At 45.6% G+C, this 17369-nt stretch overlaps 1 long non-coding RNA gene and 1 other non-coding gene across 2 annotated transcripts in view; both read right to left on the bottom strand.

Moving 5' to 3' along the window:
* LOC112545869 (uncharacterized) overlaps positions 1-17369 on the bottom strand; it is a 132851-nt gene that overhangs the window by 77503 nt on the left and 37979 nt on the right. The gene's annotated exons all lie outside the window — the stretch shown is intronic.
* Positions 7351-7570, bottom strand: LOC112545876 (small nucleolar RNA U3). The gene has a single exon (XR_003089448.2). It is a non-coding gene; the product is annotated as a small nucleolar RNA U3 (small nucleolar RNA).

The raw sequence follows: 17369 nt of genomic DNA, 5'->3' as shown, positions 1-17369 counted from the left end.
AGGCTGTAACCTAGCAGTCCTTGTACAAGGCAGTGCATAGCTGAGCTATCCCTGGTGCAAGACAGGAACCAGTCCATGACCCAGAGAATCACATCCAAGTGAGATGACAATACCACTACTACTGTTTACAAGGTGGACGAGGTGTGTGAAGGGGTGATCACATGACAAGGTTAACATGGCCCAGGAGGGGTTAAATAATCTAACAGGAGAAGAGTAATCACACCAAAGGGAGAGTTTGACTTGATAAGCAATCCCTGATTGAGGATGGAGCCCAGCTGAGCAGAAGTAGACAGAGCTAATACAAGGACAAACAGAGGCCAGAACAGGTTCCGTGTGGGAGCTTGCAGTTACCCTCAGAGCTTAGAGAGGGAAAAGGCAGAATCCCAGGGGTGCAGTAGAAGCTCTGAGATCTTGGCTCTGCAGAAAGGTTTTCCTCGGACAGCTGGTGGTTCAGGAAGCTTGCTAGAGATGGATTAGGATAAGGGAACTGGCAGACTAGTTGGGACGGGGCAGACTATATTATATAGTTGAGCTGCTGATTAGCTCATAGAATCATAGGGCTGGAAGAGTTCTCAGGAGGTCATCAAGTCCAGCCCCCTGCCCAAAGCAGGACCAATCCCAACTAAGTCATCCCAGCCAGGGCATTGTCAAGTTGAGACTTACAAACCTCCAGAGATGGAGATTCCACCACCTCCCTAGGTAACCCATTCCAGTGAAATAATTTTGCCTAATATCCAACCTAGATCTCCCCCACTGTAACTTGAGACCATTACTCCTTGTTCTGCCATCCATCACTACTGAGAACAGCCTCTCTCCATCCTCTTTGGAACCTCCCTTCAGGAAGTTGAATGCTGCTATCAAATCCCCCCTCACTCTTCTCTTCTGCAGACTAAAACCCAAATCCCTCAGTCTATCCTCATAGGTCATGCGCTCCAGCCCCCTAATCATTTTGGTCGCTCTCCGCTGGACCCTATCCAGTGCATCCACATCCCTTCTATAGTGGGGGGTCCAGAACTGGACACAATACTCCAGATGTGGCCTCACCAGATAGTTGAGTATTGGGTGAGCCCAGGCTCTCAGCCACTGGGGAAATAGTTTTGTTTGGACACATAGAGTTCATCACATAACAATCTCAAATTAAGCGCTGGAGAAGAAAATTGCCTGAGACAATTTGTACTGTGAGATTTTGATCACCCCTAGGAGAAAACCACACAGGGTGAAGTCTACACTGTACCCGTAGCTCAAAATAAACTATGCAATTTAAGCTATGCAAATTGTGTAGCTTATTTCGAGTCAATTTCAAAATAATCTGCTATTCCAAAATGTTCCTTCCTCCTCATGGAATGAGGCAGAATAGTGGGCCCATTTTATTTTTAAATAACCAGCTTGCTGTTAATACATGGGATAGCTATTTCGGGATACCTCCAGTATCCCAAAATAGTGCTGCGGTATAGACGTAGCCATAGTGACCTGGCCAGAAGCCCAAGCCAGGAAAAGGGAACACCAAGTCATGAAGAGGAGAGCATCCCAACTCACAAAGGGAACGCACCTGGAAGGTGAAAGGGGCGGCAGCACAAGGGAGAGAGCACAGGGACATCAGACTGGGCATAGCTATTTCTCAGCCACAATCACAAGGGGCATCCAAACAGTGAGTAGAAAACCCCATCACAAGGTAATAGCATTTATTGGACCAACATCTGTGGGTGAAAGAGACGAGCTTTCATGCTTACAAGAGCTCATCTTCAGTTTATTTGTTGCTAGTTAAAAGAATAAGGGAGACAACTCACATTACAGGCATGTTAATGACACTGTTTTAATAGTACGGCTCCTATTTTTGATACGTATCATCATCACAACTTCATAGAAGCAGATTGGGAAGTGTATCCTGCATGGCTGTGTCTACACTGGGCCACTTATCCCGGAAAAGCAGCTGCTTTTCCGGAATAACTTGCCAGCTGTCTACACTGGCCGCTTGCTTTTCCGGAAAAGCAATGACGATCTACTGTAAAATTGTCAGTGTTTTTCCAGAAAAACTATGCTGCTCCTGTTCGGGCAAAAGTCCTTTTCCAGAAAAACTATTCCGGAAAAGGGCCAGTGTAGACAACACAGTAGTCTTTTCCGCAAAAAAAAGCCCCGATCGCAAAAATGACGATCGGGGCTTTTTTCCGGAAAAGCGCATCTACATTGGCCACGGATGCTTTTCCAGAAAAAGTGCTTTTCTGGAAAAGCATCCTGCCAATGTAGACGCGCTTTTAACGGAAATATTTATAACGGAAAACTGTTCCGTTTTAAGCATTTCCGGAAAAGGGTGCCAGTGTAGACGTAGCCCATATGTTGTCCTAAAACTTTCCTTAGTCATTGATATGACAGCAGCCATGCCAGGGTCACCAATTTTGGTTGGCTGTATTCCCACAGAGTTCATCACATAACAATCTCAAATTAAAGATTATCCTTTAATTCCAGGGGACTCCAGGCCAGTCCTGGAGGGTTTGCTGCCATATGTAGAGCTCTGTGTGGGTGATCTTTTCCAGTTTTGTCTAGATGGGTATCAAGTGTTCTCTGCGTATTGTAAGTGGGTAAGAGCTTTTGTGGCTTTGATAGGTTTTTCCCCCCTTTTCACTCTCCCTGACATGATTTCACATTATCAGCCCACACACTTCCTCTCCTGGGCAGTTAACACTGAGGCTTTGTCCAGACTATAGAGTTTTTCTGGGGTATTTTGGAAAAACTCCCCCACATCCAAGGAACAAGTCTGCTCTTCCAACATTTATTGCAGAACAGCAGACACGCTCTTTTGGAAGCTCTGTCTTCCTCCTTTCACAAGGAGGAAGGGCTTCTGAAAGAGGAGGTTTTTCCAAAATTTGGTCCAGTGTACATAAGCCAAATTTCAGAAAAGCCTCTCCCGACAAAACTATCGGAAAAAAGTATGCAAATTGAGGAGCGCAATTTGCATATCTTTTTCCAATAAAACTCCGTAGTCTAGACATAACCTGAGTTTCACTCTGGCTCTTGCTTTGAGCTGGTTCAAACTAATGCATTTACAGGCTTATTTCTAAGCAAGTCTCTTGCTCTTTGGGTTGGCAACAGGCTCCATTTTCAGACTACATTTTAGTGCAATTTTGTCCTCTGAACTCTTTTGGTGCAACTTGGGATAGTCAGGACCTAAATATTCAAATTACCCATCCACCCTAAGTGAAGTTACTTGGGCCAGATTCTCAGCTACTGTAAATCAGCAATGTGCCACTGACATCTAGGCTTACTGTGTTTTGGCAGCAAGTTCTGAGCCAGATTTTTTTCCCAGTGAATGTTTCTCCAAATCAACATGTTCAATATACATTTTAATAAGGAACCTACTGTGAATTACTCCCATGTCTCCTCGGTGCTGGTTATCCAGGACAATGCCTCCATTCATGATTTTCTTCTTGCAAATCATTGCATTATGTGCTGTTTATTAAAATGTTATAAAATGTTTACTGTTTATTGCTGCAAAGCACTGGAGACGTTTACTTTGTGAAATGCACTGCCTGTATAGAACTTGTGATGCTGGATGTTTGCCTTGAATTCATTATGTTTGGCCTCATTCTTAGAGTTCACTGGCGATCTGCACGAGCATAGGTATTTGCCCACCTGGAACAGCTTTCAGAACAGGTGCCTTTCTATCAGCTGTGACAGGAAGACTGGTCCAATGGTTAGGCTGCTATCCTGGATGATCCAGGTTCCATTCCCTCCTCTGACAGACTTCCTGTGTGTCCTCAGGCAAGTCTCTCTATGCCTTGGTTCCCCATATGTAAAAGGGGGATAATAGCATTGCCTAATCTCATGTGGTGCTGCTGCCAATACAATTGGGTGATATTTTTCAGACTTCTTGGGGTAAAAATGCAGATTCAGTGAGCTCAAAATCTTTCATGAATTCTTGTTCATTTCACCCAATTATTTGTTTTGGAGTCGGGGAGATGGAGAAGCGATATCTTCCCCACAAAGCCTAAACATTCTGAAACATTTGTAATATTTGATTCTGACAATTTCAAAATTAAACATTTTGATGTTCTGGTTTGAAATATCCTTCCACTATATTTAAATATCATTAAAACACATAAAAATGGTCCAAATATAGCAACATGGCTTAATTTTGTCAAATGGAAGTTTTTTAAACCTGAAATAATTTTCCCATCTATTTGCAATTGCCAACACCCCGCAATCCATTGTTCACCCAGCTCTAGTTGTGAGGAGTAATATGTTACAGATTGTGATGCGCTTAGATATTACAATAATGGGACCAGAAATACCGTAGATTGCCATCTGATGAGTGCAGGAGTACAAAGATTATACTTTCAGAGGAAGAATTGTCTAATGGTTAAAGCGTAGAAAGGGGAGTCAGTAGATACAAGTTGCCTCTATGTTGTTCTTCCCTGTATGGACGAAATTACTTGCCTCGTACCTGAAAATAAGCACTTAAATTTGCATGGGAAAAAATCTGAAATCTTTCTCCTCACTCTCATAAATATTTCTCTGAAAAAAAAATGAATAAAAATAAAGCCCTTCCAGGATTTTACTGAATCCTTATCACATAGAATCTTCCCATATGCTTCAGCAAGCAACTGTCTCTCCATTTGAACTTGATAACTTGCTGTGATTGTTACCACTAAAGCACGAATTCCTTTAAAAGTGCTTTTGATACTCTGAACTGTCATTTTCTGCTGCTAAATGCTGCTGAACCCCCACCCCACTCCACTTTAAACTAGCACATCTAACTGTAATCATGAACCATCTTTCTCCTTTTTTATCGGTAACATATTTTCCTGTTAATTGTGTATGTTCAGTTTTAAAGAACGGCATCCAACTTTTTTTATATAGCTCAGTGAGGAATAATTCTGCATCCTGGGCAATTTCTGTGACATGTTTATGCCTTGCTGGTTACTGTAAAAATGCAAGACATATTATGTACTGCTGAAAATCCGGCCGGCACTTTGCAGTTTTTAACATTGCGTCTTATCGTATAGTAAAAATAAATGTTCCATATAGCAGCTTTACTACTCCTATTAGGTGGTCTAATGGCTTGATGATCAGGAGCACTACAAGCAGGATGTTAAAGGGAAAATACCACTTCTCAGCACAGGCCAGTCCCAGCACAAAGAAGCACCTACAGATTCTTCAGAGCAGCCAAAATGTACAAAGCTGGACTAGGAGCTGAATAAAGGCTTAATGAGTCAGTTCTTCACAGAGAGGGTCTAAGAAGTGGGTAGGGGTGGCAGAAGCTTCCTAACAGCAGAGGGACCACCAGCATGCCTCCCCTCCCCCACAAGACCACCCCTTCCTGCCAAACACCAAAGTGGACTTCAAATAATTTTTTCATTGAAAATGAAATAAGCGCTACATGTGCCCTGATTCTTTAACATCTGCTTAACTCTGAATTGCCCCAGTCACTTGCCAGACATGTCTGGAAGAATGGGGGAGAGATTGTGCCAACGCTGATTGTTGGTTGGGCCTTTTTGGATGACATCACTGTTTTGAACCAACTCCTGACTATGCCCAGCAGATAAATATACACCCAGTCCCTTTCCTGTCATGTTCAGTAGGTGAGGAAGATGTGTGGTGAGAATGTGGAACAAAGGTAAGGCACCTGCTCAGGATAGCTCGATTTTAGTAAGGCTTTTGACACAGTCCCCTGACACACTCGCATAAGCAAACTAGGGAAATACGGCCTCGATGAATGTGCTTTTGGGAGCAAAACTAGTTGAAAGACCAGGCTCAGAAAATAAATATCAATAGTTTGCTGTGAGACTATGGTGATATAGCTAGGAGGTCTGGTAATAGTCGATGTTTTCATTAATGGCTTAGATAGAGTGAAGAGTGTGCTTATAAAATGTGCAGATGATCCCATTAAGGAGGGGTTGTAAGCACTTTGGAGGACATGATTAGACTTTAAATGGCCTCAATGAATTGGAGAATTGGTCTGAAATCAACAAGATAAAATTCAGTAGAGTACTACCCTTAGGAAAGAAAAATCAGATACACAACTTCAAAATGGGAAATAACTGCTAGACAGAACTGCTGTAAAGGAGGCAGAGTTGTAATGGATCAATCTGAATAGGAGCCAACATTGTGATGCAGCTGCACAAAAGGTTAATATAATTATGCGGTTATCATCCTGTATGAACAGGAATGTGATATACAAGATATTGGAGGTTCACTGTTCCATTCTAATCAGCATTTGTGAAGCCTTAGCTGGGGCATAGCCTAAGTTTTGTCAGCACACAACAAGATAAGGACAAATTAGAAACAGTTCAGAGAACAATACAAATGATAAAAATTTTAGAAAAACTGACTATTAGGAAAGGCACAAAAACTAGACCTGTATTCTTGAACAAACAAGACATGAGCAGAGATCTGACACAGGTCTTCCAATATATTAAAGGCAGATGTTAAAAGCACAGTTAATAATTGTTCTCCATGGCTACTTCCACTGCTTACCACCTCTGAGAAGACATTTAGAGGTAAATTGGAGCTAAATAACAGCACAGAACTCCGAGAGCCAGAACCAGTGCCTGTAGACAAACTTTATGGGACTGTGGGAAAGTTGGCCACACCCATGATAAATGAGCATCCAGCTAACTAAAATCATACCGGACCATGGATGCTGCCACACCGAAGAGTTCCAGACTACAGAGGTTCCATCTGTAGCTATGAACACAAAGCAGAAGAAGAAAGAAAGGGGAAAGGTAATCCTGCTGACTGCAGAAACTGGGAGCAAAGCTATAACAGACACAGTGTCTACGTCTACACTGGCAGCTTCTTGTGCAAAAACTCTTCCACAAGAGCACATCCACACTGCCATGTGCTTTTGCACAAGAGATGTGCTTTTGCGCAAAGGGCATCCATGGCAATGTGGATGCTCTCTTGTGCAAGAAATCTCTGATGGCCATTTTAACCATAGGGGCTTCTTGCACAAGAAATTCATGTTGCCTGTCTACACTGCCCTCTTGTGGAAGAGCTCTTGCGCAAGAGGGCTTATTCCTCGTGGGGAGAGGAAGAGCTCTTCCAGAAGAAGCCCTGTTTTACAGCACCATACTGTAAATTTACTTGCGCCAAGAACACTCGTGCAGTGTAGGCAGCAGGCAAGTTTTTGCGGAAGAACGACTGTTCTTGCGCAAGAAGCTGCCAGTGTAGACTTAGCCAGTAGGTATAGCAAGGAAGTCCTTCTCTAAAGCCTGATGAAAAATACAGGCTAGTCACATAGCACCTAAAAGCAGAGGAAATATCTCATAACTAGAGACTCATCAAATTCACAAGCAGCACAGCTCCTAGCAGCCATACCCAAGCTGATTTTCACATAAAACAAGCTCAAAGGTAACCACTCAGACTATGCTCCCTTCCCTTGCTCTTCTCAAAAAAAAGAAGACACTCTTCCACAGCAGAAAGCAACTGCCATAGCACAGCACTCCCTGCCACAATCATGCTCAGAAAAAACCCCCACCACTACAGCTTTCCACTGTGGTTAAAAAGGCTAGGCTTTCATAACCGCCCTTCTCCACTCACTCACTTGAGAAATAACCCCTGAAAGCACAGCCTTAATCAGCACATGCTCTGTCAGTCACAAGCCATGCTAGAGCATTTTCTTCTAACTGGGGGTTGCTACAATTTAGCCTTCAGAAGCCAGAGAACACTAGAAGCCCCACATTGAGCAGAACCTGGCTCTCAGCTCTGGGTCCCTTCCATAGGCTGCTTATCAAATCAAAGCTGCTCTAAGTAGACATCCCTTTTTATTTGCATAAACTGAAGACACAGACAGGCCACTCCACCAATCTTCTGTCTCTCCCAGCTGTACTGTGTATAAGACAACAAGCATCAATCTGGCCCAGCTAAGAGCTCTCTAGAAACCTGACCCAATACAGCTTTAGACACCCAAAGCATGCATCAGAAACCAAAACCCAGGCAGCACTTTCCCAAAGAGCCCATTTACTTACAGCCTCCTCCTGTATGCTGGTTTTTGTGTAGTCCTCCTCAGCCACAGGTGCAGCCAGAGTCTCTCCCCTGACTAATTAGCAGCCTACTAGATCCAAGCACTGCAGACTTTCAGTCCCAGGCTGTAGCCACAACACAACAGCTCCTGGGCTGGATATAAGGCTCTTCCAGAGCAGTCTGGCTCCTTTCCCCCAAAATGGAGAGCCCCAGACAGCTGAGACCCTCTCTCAACATACCCAGACAAACCCTCTTTTCCTGGTTTCCTCAAGGGCTCATGGGAGTTGTAGTCTCTAGGGCTAGATTGCAGCACACAGGATCCTCCCAGAAAAAGTCAGAGGCACCTTTAATAAGGGGACTACATCAAGAAAAATTATGATATACTTCTACAGTAAGAAACAACTGCCATAGCACAGCACTCTTTGCCAAAGCCATGCTTAGAAGGAATCACTACTGACATTTTCAAGGGGCTGCCCTGGGTATTTTGGCCTGACCTCCTGAATCCTTCCCCCAGATTTCCCTAGTTACTCCCCAACCCCCCCCCCCTTTTTTTTTTTTTGCTTGACAAATTTTTGTCTGGTTTTTTTTAACCATTTGGCAATCCTACAGGTGAGCCAGACAGTCACCCAGGGCTGCCAATTGGTTAGGACCAGCCCTGACTACAGCTCCTTATTGTGGTTAGCAAGACCAGTCTTTCACAACCACCCTTCTCCAATCACTCACTAGAGAAATGACCTCTGAAAGCACAGCCTTAACCTGCATACCCACCCTGCCAGTCATAGGCAATTCTGGTGCCTTTTCTCTAACTGGTGGTTGCCACAATTTGGCCTTTACAAGACAGAGAGGACTAGGAGAAGCCTCATGTGAGCAAAATCTGGCTCTCACCTTTCTCTTCCTCAGCCTCTACCATATGTTGACTAGCAAAACAAAGCTGCTCGAAGTTGCCATCTTCTTTCATTTGCATAAACTGGAGACACAGACAAGCCACTCCACCAATCTTATCCTTCCCCCTGCTCTACAGGGTCTAAAACAACAATCCTCCAAGGGTGCATCTACACTGCACCACAGCTCGAAATAAGATACAGGCAGTCCCTGGGTTACGTACAAGATAGGGACTATAGGTTTGTTCTTAAGTTGAATCTGTATGTAAGTCGGAACTGGCGTCCAGATTCAGCCGCTGCTCAAACTGACCGCCAGTTCTGACTTACATACAGAATCAACTTAAGAACCCCAAGCGTTCCCCAAGTCAGCTGCTGATGAAACTGATCAGCAGGTGATTCCAGGAAGCCCGGGGCAGAGCAACTCTGCCTCGGGCTTCCTGTAGTCAGTGCTGGTTAGTTTCAGCAGCGGCTAAATCAGGATGCCTGGGGCAGAGCAGCTGGGGTGCTGCTGGGTTGCTCCAGTAGCGCCGCTCCTCGGCACTACTGGACCAACCCAGCAGCACCCCATCTGCTCTGCCCCAGGAGTCCTGATTCAGCCGCTGCTGAAACTGACCAGCAGCGGCTGAATCAGGACCAGAGCAGCTGGGGTGCTGCTGGGTTGGACCAGTAGCGCCCAGAGCAGCGCTGCGGGACCAACCGGCAGCACCCCAGCTGCTCTGCCACAGGCGTCCGGAGAAAAGCCTAGTCTGCTGGGGAGGGGGGCGTACTAGCTGCGCCCCCCCCCACTCCAGCAGACCAGGAAGACACGGGCGACGGACCGAGACGCACCGCGGTCCCGCCGCCTGGGTCCTCCGCGGCTTTGCTCCCAGTCTCCCTGGTCTGCTGGAGACCAGCAGATCAGGGAGATGGGGAGCAAAGCCTCTGAGGATGCCGGCAGCAGGACAGCAGTGGGGCATCTGGGCTGTCCCGCTGCCGGCTTCCCCCGTGGCTTTGCAAAGCCTCGGGGAAGCCAGCAGCAGAGCAGCCCAGGCGCAACTGGGGAGCCCCGCTGCCCGAGCCCCCCCCCCCCCGCGGCTTTGCAAAGCCTTGGGGAAGCTGGCAGCGGGGCAGTCCAGGGGCGCCTGGGCTGCCTCGCTGCCCAAGCCCCCCCGCGGCTTTGCAAATCCTTGGGGAAGCTGGCAGCGGGGCAGTCCAGGGGCGCCTGGGCTGCCTCTGCCCGAGCCCCCCCGTGGCTTTGCAAAGCCACGGGGGGGGGGGCTTGGGCAGCGAGGCAGCCCAGGCGCCCCTGGACTGCCCCGCTGCCGGCTTCCCCAAGGCTTTGCAAAGCCGCTGGGGGAGGGGAAGGGGGCTCGGGCAGCGGGCCAGCCCGCTGCCCAAGCCCCTCCGGGGCTTTGCTCTGCATCTTCCTGGTCTGCAGACCAGGGAGACGCAGAGAAAGCCCCAGAGTACACGGGCAGCAGGACCGCGAGGTCCCGCAGTCCGTGTACCCTGGGGCAGCCCCGTTCGTAACTGCGGATCCGACGTAAGTCAGGGACTGCCTGTATGCAATTTGAGCAAATTGCGTATCCTATTCTGATCTTATTTCAAAATAGCTTATTTTGTAATTTTGTGCTGTCTACAACAGCACCAAATTTCGAAATAACCTGCTATTCCAAAATGTTCCTCACTCCTTCAGTGGGTCACTGAAGCAAGGTGGGTATCGAGGAATTGGGAGGAGAGGGGAGGACCCCAGAGTGCAGGGGCACTGACATAGGGCAGTACTAGGAGGAAAGGGCACTGTAGGCAGAAAGTGACACCTGGCTGAACCAGCAGAAGACCTGCACCAGGTGCTAGGACACGGACCAGCAGAGGGCACTCTGAGGCAGGGAGATGATTCCCTTAGTGACCAGTGGGAGGCGCCGTGGCAGTGAGCGTACAGCCCATGACCACTTGCCTGACTGAGAAGAGAAGTCTATTGGCGAGTGACAGTAGGGGCCCTGTTGTCTGTATAACCAGGCTCCAATTAACTTTTGCCTGAGCCGGTATTCATCAGACATCCTGGCTGACAAACGGAGGACTGTCTAGTACAGTCATTGGCAACCACAAATCATGAGTGGGCCTCCTTTACCTCAGTGGGCTGCAGCAGCTCTGCATTCCTCCCCACCATGTTTATCTCCTTCTCCCCCATGCCTCTCCTGCACAGGGGCACTGGAGCCCCACACTTACCAGCTCCTCCCCTCCCAGCAGTTTCAGAGCTCTGATTTGTGGCGTTCCAGCTCTGGGAGGGAAGGGGGGGAGTGGGAGAGGCACTTTGTGGAGAGAGGCAGACAGGAGGTCTGTAGGCTGCAGGTAGAGCCTCAGTAGGCTGCATCACCATCAGTCTAGTGGCCAGAGAGTGCAAGACTGAACCTGCCAGTCACAATGGGTGGTTTGGGAATGGTCATTTCAAGTCTCCGGTACTCAGTCTCACCCTATGTGAAATGAGGTAGTAAGCTTTGCCACATCCGTAGGACATAGAAGCCCTTTAAAAATTAACTAGCTCTCTGGATGGGCAGTGTTAAAGTATTGGGAGTCTTCTCCTATTAAAAGCTTTGAAGAGAGAGTTTGATATTCAGTTTATCAATAAAGTTGTAAAGAACAGAGAGACTGGAAGTAGAGTACTGTGATAACAGGGTAACTTCAGAATTATGTCACTACTATATGTGTTGAGAGAAACCACAGGTTCCTCTTAAATCAAGTGATGGGCAAACCCTCGAAGGTTTAAAGTTTTGGTTCAGTGTAGATAAGACTCCCCAGTGTTTGAAGAAGGCCCTGAAGCTTAGATATAAGAATGGCATTTAGATCTAATCTCTGCCACATACTGTGAGGTAAATTGCTTATCTTCTCTGTGCCTCCATTTCTTAACACGGAAAATAGGGACTATGATACTTGCTTATGCCAAAAGGATGTTGTGAGGGTAAATGTATTGGTGTTTGCAAAGCACAGTGAGCTCTTCAGTGAGAAGGTCTAAATATTATTATTTGGGTGCTTGTCTGACCTATCAGATCCTATGGAAATTTGGGCTAGAATTTGCCCAGGAACATGGTATTCCTGGTATTTCCTAGTTCAGGCCCAAACTACCTCAAAATGAACTTTCTTTCAGGGGCATTGTGAGCCCTCCTTCAGGTCCTCGCTGGAAAATATCAGTAGAGAAGCAGTGGCAATGCAAAGAAAAAACGTGTGAATTTATCAGTTTTCAAAATTCATTGTGAGCGTGCAGCATTCTGGGGTTGGGAAACAGTGTGCTTCTTATGAAAGGAAAAACCACTTCTCTTATCCCCACTAACCATCTGCCCTCCATCCAGACAAACTCAGTCATGACAAGGTCATTTCTTGGTTCCATTTGGTTCTGAGACAGATCCCTCTGGCTTAATCTATTCTGACCTGTTTATAAAAATTATCATAATGGTTCCCTCTAGACCTGAAACTTAGATCTGGATTTGAGAAAAATCTGTGCATGAACACAGAAAAGGCTCCGGTCCCTCAACCTCCAAATGCCCAGTGACATTTCCAATTAAAAGACTCCCATTGACTTCAGTGGACACTAGATCCACTGAAATCATAAATAACTATAAGATTATAATATTTATATATAAATATAAAGATCTAACAGTTATTTATCCTATATTGTTGGTTGTATTTGGGTTTCAAGAGCCTGATCCAATGCCCCCTGATGTCAATATACACATATTAATATATATTAGATCCATGTGATGCACCATCTGAAAGCCCAAAGTCAAAGCAGTACACATGTGGTTTTGCATCTGCCTTTGTTGGTTTATAGCTGGAAGAAATAATTTAAGAAGGGATCTGAAAGAATGAGAAATTACAGTGGTGGGTATTTATACAATTCTCAGGTGTTTTATTTTGGCAGGAGTTGCACCCAGGTATGGTGAAAATCAGGATGAAAATTGGAAGAGGGATCAGGAGGGCACACTAAGAACAATCATCTCTATGTATCTCAGAATGCTTCTGGACTTGGATACACCTGCTAAGCAGAAACACCTGTTCTACCACCGCTAGTCTTAGAAACTCCCGGCTGCTTTGACGAGTAAGGCACACAGTCTTGTAAACAGTGCAGTCAAGCAATAAATACAAATTGTGAGGTAAAATAGGTCCAGAAGTTTCCCTCTACAGGCATCCCTATAGATGTGCGGTGCTGTAAATTATCAACTTCTTTAACCAAGTTTTGACTGCTGAGACTCAGACTATAAAATTAACTCATAGTGATACATCGCCACCCTGTGGTCATTTTAAGGAAAGCAAAGACATAAAGGTGGTTTTGCGTGATCCATTGAAGGCAATTGAAAACATGCGCTGGAAAATTATTTAATGCTGTTTCAGATATTTCCCTTAAAGGAGGCTATACTTCATATTTGCGGTTATTCATCAATCTCGGTGAAGTGGTCACAGGGTTTACCTATTATTTGTATTGCAGTACTGTAGCATGTAGGGGCCCCAATCCTGGATCAAGGCTCCCCTTCTGCTGGGCACTGTACAAACACAACCCCTTTGAAAGTTTGTCCCAATTAAACACATTCCCAAGCTGTATAATGAGCAATAGGGGTAGAATTAAAGTGGCAGAAACATGTTTATTGTACACTGAGCGCATACAACAGAACGGTGCTTTGTAGATGTACCGATGAACTCGCTAGAGGGTGCTGGCTAGCACAGGACAAAGGCTGGCTCCGATATTGTCACTGATGTGATTCACATGGGAGTTTCAATGCCCGTGTGGGTAGAACAGCCTCATTCACCTAAGAAGGCCCTGTGTGGGGCAGGTTCACCCTGTAACAGATGCGTGTTCACAAAGTAACATCGACCCTCTCCGCTTCCCCTGAGGTGGAGTTTATAACCAACCAAGCGAACTTTCATATATGGCTGCCTTGCTCTTGAGGGATGACACCCAGGGAGGCTAGGTGTGGGGCTCCTGTCATCTATGGAAGAACTAAAGAGGCCATGCAGGTAGAAGACCAATGCCTCAGTAGACAGCTGAGGTAGATGATTGAGAAGAGGGAAGAAGGCATATGAAGAAAGAACCCATCCAGTGGTACCAAGATCCTTCATATCAGGTGTGAGAAACAAAGAATCACATCCCCCCGTTTCAGCAGTCCCTTTTAATCACCCCAAATCAGGGTGAAAGGTTGTGGCAGGAAGGATTTCCCAAGAAGTTAGACCTGCTCTCACCTTTCTGCCTCCTGTGAGTTGCTGCAGCTCTTGTGCTGCAATAATTCCCATCGCCTTCTCTATAGGGAAGGCCAGGACTTATGGGTTCCCTGCCTCTTCCAGTCCACTTAGGAGCTGTGTGCCTACTACCCATGGAACAGGGACTGTTCAGCCAAGCTCACCCCTTTCCTCAGGGTTGGGTAGTTCAGCCAGCAGCCAGTTTGTATGGCTGTCTAAGACAAAACACTCTGGCCCAAAGATTTAGCCCCAGACACTAACTAAAATGGTTTGCTATATAATATAGAGATGTACCATTTCATAGACCTGGAAGGGACCTTGAGAAGTCATTGAGTCCAGTGCCCTGCCCTCACAGCAGGACCAAGTACCCTTCCTGACAGATTTGCCCCAGATCCCTAAATGGCCCCCTCAAGGATTGAGTTTGCAACCTTGGATTTAGAAAGCCAATGCTCAAACCACTGAGCTATCTCTCCCCCCCATATAGTTTGGGGAGAAAATAAGTGATTAATGGTGTACTTGATGACACACAATTGAACAGAGAATGACATTGTGTATGTCGTCTGACAACAGAGCACGTATGCTCAGTTACACTGTCCAATGCATGTCCAGGGTTTATCTGTAGTCTTTTAAATATGGAGTACAAAGTATCCAGTTCAGATCAAACTGGGGCAAAGATGACATTATTCCAGGAATGGAAGAGCTGACGGCAGTGGGTTCTGTGCAGAGTATACATGGCATGGCATCATGAGGATCATATTTTTTAGTAGAATGCAGGACTATGTAGCACTTTATATAGTCCTACATTTTGCTTCAGCTACACCAGACTAACACGGCTACATTTCTATTTTTTAGTAGAGCAGCCTCAACAAAACTTGGATAATGGAGTAAAACAGAAGTTCCAAAGTTCCACAGAGTTCTTATTAATCGTGACAGGGAACTACACCCGTGCTTGAAGCAGACGTGTTTCAATTGGCACTGTCAAGTTATCAGAGACAATGGCTACATTTGCATTGAGGTATATCCATCTCAACAATTTGGTTAAAAACATCCGTACCATTAGAGGGCACCAAATCACTTCCAAACCTCTCTTCCCTTCTGTTAGACATTAGTATTGCATCCAGCCCTTGCATACAGCTGATCTCTGAAGATTCTGCACTCTGGGCATTCTGCAGTTCAGCCAAAGATCACAATTTCCCCACTAACGTTTATTACTCTTCAGTAAGAATCACAGCTGAGTGTAAGATGTGCAGCCCCCAATATCAACACAAGAAAAATATCATTCTCAGCCCTTTATCGCCTATCCGGTATGCAGCCACTGGGATCCCATGCAGGGTACACTCCAGGTAACAGCAATATATTTGTGAGACCCATAGGGCATGGCACAGGAATGGCATCAGTTAAAAGACTGAAAGATGAGAAGCAGATGCAATACAACTATATCGTACACTCTACTGCTGAGTGCTATTTCTGTCTGCAGCTTTCTCAGTTGCTAAACCAAATCTAGTTCTTTCTCTGATTAATCTCGCCTTATACAATCTACCATATATCTGAAAGAGTTTGTCTGTGTCTGTGTCTGTCTGTTTGTTCATGAACTCCTCCTAAATGGTAAGAGCTAGGACCACCAACTTCGATATACAGCTTCCTCTTACCATAACTTAAATCAAGGTCAGGGTTTGGTTGTGCCAGGAAAATGGGATGTGCCTGAAATGGGATTGCTTCTCCTAAAATCATACAGAAAAGAGACAGAATCACCAGACAGGTGAAAGGGGCTATCTGGGGGCATACATCCCCTCAGATTTTCCAGCCCCAAGTCCTCCACCCCTTCAAGTGCCCTTTACAGAGGGTGGGGGATAAAGCTCCTCACACCCTCGATTCATAAGGGAGCACTGATGCCTGTTTCCCTTCGTCAGCGAGCACGGGGAAAGTGAACAGTTTGCTCCATTCCTTTCTCTTGCTGGGGAGTGCAGAGGACAGACAAACCTGGACCTGCCCCAATCAGGGGATATGCACCTCTCCCCCGGCTGTACCCTCTGGAGCTGAAGTGGCCATGAAGAGGCGCATCTCACCTGTCTCTAATCTGCTGCAGTGAGAGAGGGCTGGTGTAGTCCTCTCTCCCCAGGGAGTCTGTATACTAAACGGTTCATCCCAGCCTCACCCCAGAGCAATGATTTAAATGGAAAAAAAAATGAGTTAAGGACCTGAGCAATGCTGGGTAAATCTGCTAGTAATTTATATATTTGTAATTTTTTGTGGTACACTTTCTTTTCTGGTGTATTTTCTGTTTACATGGATTTGTTTTGATCCAGCTTACACTTTCTGGTGTGGTTGTAGGTATGTATTAAATGTGGACATAACATAGTTGCCTGGTATTGTCCATTAGTGTCAGTTTTGAGCTTCAGCTCATGCAGGAAGGGAAAATTAGGTGTGAGGACCTTCTGGGAAATGTCAAAACCCTCTCTCGTTTATACTGGTGGGAATCTGCTGTAATTCCCATGAAGTTAATAGAATTATTATGGGTTTAAGTTGTCTCTTTTTTGTCCATTTTTACCCCCATTTAGTTCTATTGGCTTCAGTGGAGTTACTCCTAATTTACACCCCACGTAAGAGGAGAAACAGATTATTTAACTGAATGCAAAATCTGGCCTGTGCACTGCCACATAAGAAAAGTGGTGTGTTTTATCATGTAATTGAATTACACCAGCTGTAAGTTATGCTATCTGATGTAGAGTTCTCTGGAATGCTTCCATTTTTTTTAACATAGAGTTATTTCTAAAGCATTTCTCTCGGTCTGTGAGGATCAAAGTAGGAGGCTGGCAGTACCATTCTTTGATGGGGCAGCTCATCACTAGCTTCACAGGCTAATCCTCCCCCATCATCTTAGCTATTGTAGGCCACACAGCAGCACAAATGTCTTCAAAATAGGAGAGAGAAATGCTACATTGCAGCACATCTTTTCAAGGGACTCTCTAAGCAACCCAAGTGAATTCCAGCTGAAATTACAGAGCTGAAATATACCTTTGTAAAAGACCAGCCGGCAGGCCAAAGCTGCAGCTAAAAACTGTGCCAAATCAGGAATAAGGAAGCCCAAGAGGGAAAGTGGCAGACGCCATGGTAATGTGTACGGGTTACATAAATAGATACATGGCTGGATGGAGGAGTACTCTGGTGGGACGCAGCTGGATAATCTGGTTCATCATTTTCCCCCCTGTAAACTAGAAAACTGACTCCGTACAGCTTTGAATCAACAGATTTTAGTCTCAAGTCTGGTACCTTCTCTTCCCCACACAGATTCCAAACCGATTTCAGTGGAAAATCAGGCCAGCTTTT

The sequence above is a fragment of the Pelodiscus sinensis genome, chromosome 2 (genome assembly GCF_052426305.1).
Source record: "Pelodiscus sinensis isolate ZL-2025 chromosome 2, ASM5242630v1, whole genome shotgun sequence".
Lineage (NCBI taxonomy): Eukaryota > Metazoa > Chordata > Testudines > Trionychidae > Pelodiscus > Pelodiscus sinensis.
Note: the sequence above shows the minus strand (reverse complement) of the source record. Positions and strands in the feature narration are given on the sequence as shown.